This window comes from Apium graveolens, chromosome 3 (assembly GCF_009905375.1).
Source record: "Apium graveolens cultivar Ventura chromosome 3, ASM990537v1, whole genome shotgun sequence".
In the NCBI taxonomy this organism is placed as follows: domain Eukaryota; kingdom Viridiplantae; phylum Streptophyta; class Magnoliopsida; order Apiales; family Apiaceae; genus Apium; species Apium graveolens.
The window spans coordinates 78023034-78025555 of record NC_133649.1 but is presented as its reverse complement, the minus strand read 5'-3'; positions in this window follow the sequence as shown (position 1 = coordinate 78025555).

Below are 2522 nucleotides of genomic sequence, written 5' to 3'. Positions count from 1 at the left end.
ACTGGTGGACATTTACCTTAAGGAAATAGTGACGCGACATGGAGTCCCAGCGTCCATTGTCTCAGACCGAGACCCAAGGTTCAACTCCAGATTTTGGAGGAGCTTTCAGGAATGTGCGGGGACCAAGTTAAATATGAGTACCGCGTACCATCCCCAGACGGATGGACAGAGTGAAAGGACCATCCAGACACTAGAGGATATGTTGAGAGTCTGTGCAATAGACCTTAAAGGAAGTTGGGATGATCACCTGCCGTTGATCGAGTTTTCTTATAACAATAGCTTTCATGCTAGCATCGGGATGCCGCCTTATGAGGCCTTGTACGGAAGAAGGTGTCGATCTCCCTTATACTGGGATGAAGTAGGAGAGCGGAAGATGCTCGGACCCGAAGTGGTCCAAAGGACCAAAGATATAGTGGATCTTATCAGAGGGCGACTTGTAGCAGCCCAAGACAGACAGAAGAAATATGCAGACCTAGCCCGAAAGGACAAGGAATATGAAGTAGGGGACTTAGTACTGTTGAAAGTATCCCCTTGGAAGGGATTAATGAGGTTCGGAAAGAAAGGAAAACTAAGCCCAAGATACATTGGACCTTTTGAGATATTAAGACGGATTGGAAAGTTAGCTTACGAGCTAGCCCTACCCCCTAATTTGCAACAAGTTCATAATGTGTTCCATGTGTCAATGCTAAGGAGGTATCATCGAGATGCCAGGCACATAGTGGAGTACGAGCAGGTGGATATGCAGCCAGATCTAACTTACGTGGAGAAGCCAGTAAGGATTATGGATAAGAAGGAGCAGGTGCTTCGGAACAAGGTGATCAAGCTAGTCAGAGTACTATGGCAGAATCATAATGTGGAAGAATCGACTTGGGAACTAGAGAGCGCAATGCTAGAAAAGTACCCCCAATTGTTTTCTGTTTGATTCCGGGACGGAATCCTTTTAAGGAGGGGAGACTGTAATAACCCCAAAATTTTTCAACTTTTTGTAACCCTTGTGAATAGTGTTTTAGCTGAATGAGAAAACTTTTCACGCCACACTATGTAGGGGTTCTGTTATGGATATTCTGGGATTTTATTAGTACTATATGAATTATATAAGTGTATGTAAATATCGTCAGAACCCAATTCCGAACACTTTGGTTTTTCCCGGAAATCCACAAGATACGGAGAGAATTGAGTATAAGGTAACAGGATAAAAAGGATTTAAATTAAAGGATTATAATAGAGGATCATAAAAAGGAATATAACGTATTGAGAAAGGTTAAGGGAACCTAAGTAATAAGATCCCGGGTATGATCCTTCAAACGATAAACGAGAACGAAAGTTAAGCGAACCGTACAACAGATCAGCGGTCATTAGGCAAACGATTAGGAAGCTAATCAAAGGGTTTAATGGGAGTGATGTCATCCAACCAATAGAAAGGAGACAAGGAAGGGAGGATGACATCATAAGGGTGACATAAGCATGACATGGAAGAAGGGAGGTGTGGTTGATTAAGGACCACACAAATTCAAGGGCAAGGTGGTAATTTGCTAAATCAAAAACAAAACCAAGCCAACCAACTAGCAAATCATTTCATCAAAAATCAAAAAATCAGCCAAGGCATTGTTCTTCATATTAGCTCTCGGCTTTTTGCCTTTTTCAAAGAAAAAAATTTCCAAAATCAAGATCCAAGCATCCTTAATTGGTAAGAAAATTCCCTAACCATCTTTATGCTTAGTTATGGCTATATCATGAGTTTAAGCCATTAATTCTTTCTCTAGCTTCTCCATTTAATCAATGAAGAAGACAATGAATAGTGTTTTCAAGTTTTTAACTTGAACTTTTTCTTGTTTTTCTTAAAGATCCAAGCTTTCCTAAGGCTTCTCCAAGCTTCTTAAGGCTTCCTAGCTCAACCCACCACTTCAAGGAAGGTATACCATTTTCAAACCCTAGGTTCATATATATTATAAGGTGATTTTGATGAGTAGGATGTTATTGTAGTTGTTCATATGATTAGAGTTTGAGATTTGGAATGGTAGTGAAATGAAATGGTAATTTTGTGGTTTTGATTTAAAGAAACTTAAGAATGATTAAAGTAAAGTTTAAGCATAAGTATGAATGGTTAAATTGAATTGGTTGGGGTTGTTATGATGTGATAAGGATGGGTGTTTGTTGTGTGTTGGATTTGAGGATGGTTTGTGTTGATTGTGGGTAGTTTAAAAAAATGGGAAATCGCGTAAATATAGCCGTCGTAACGTCCGATTTTCTTTGGACTGTTTTTGTGCATAGCATTAGGACCCGAGAACCCCCTGCTAAATTGTGACCACTGCCATGTTTAGATAGCTCATGTTACGAGCTTCGTTTTGATATGTAGTTCGTTCGATTCCGATTTACGGTTTAGGAGAAACGACCGTTTCAAGTAACGGCGTTTCGCGGACGAAACTTTTTCCCTCGCCTTACTTTGAAACATAGGTTAAAGACCAAAAAGGGTTAATTAATGTGTGAAACATTTATGGTAAGTGCGTTAGGCAGTTGGTAAG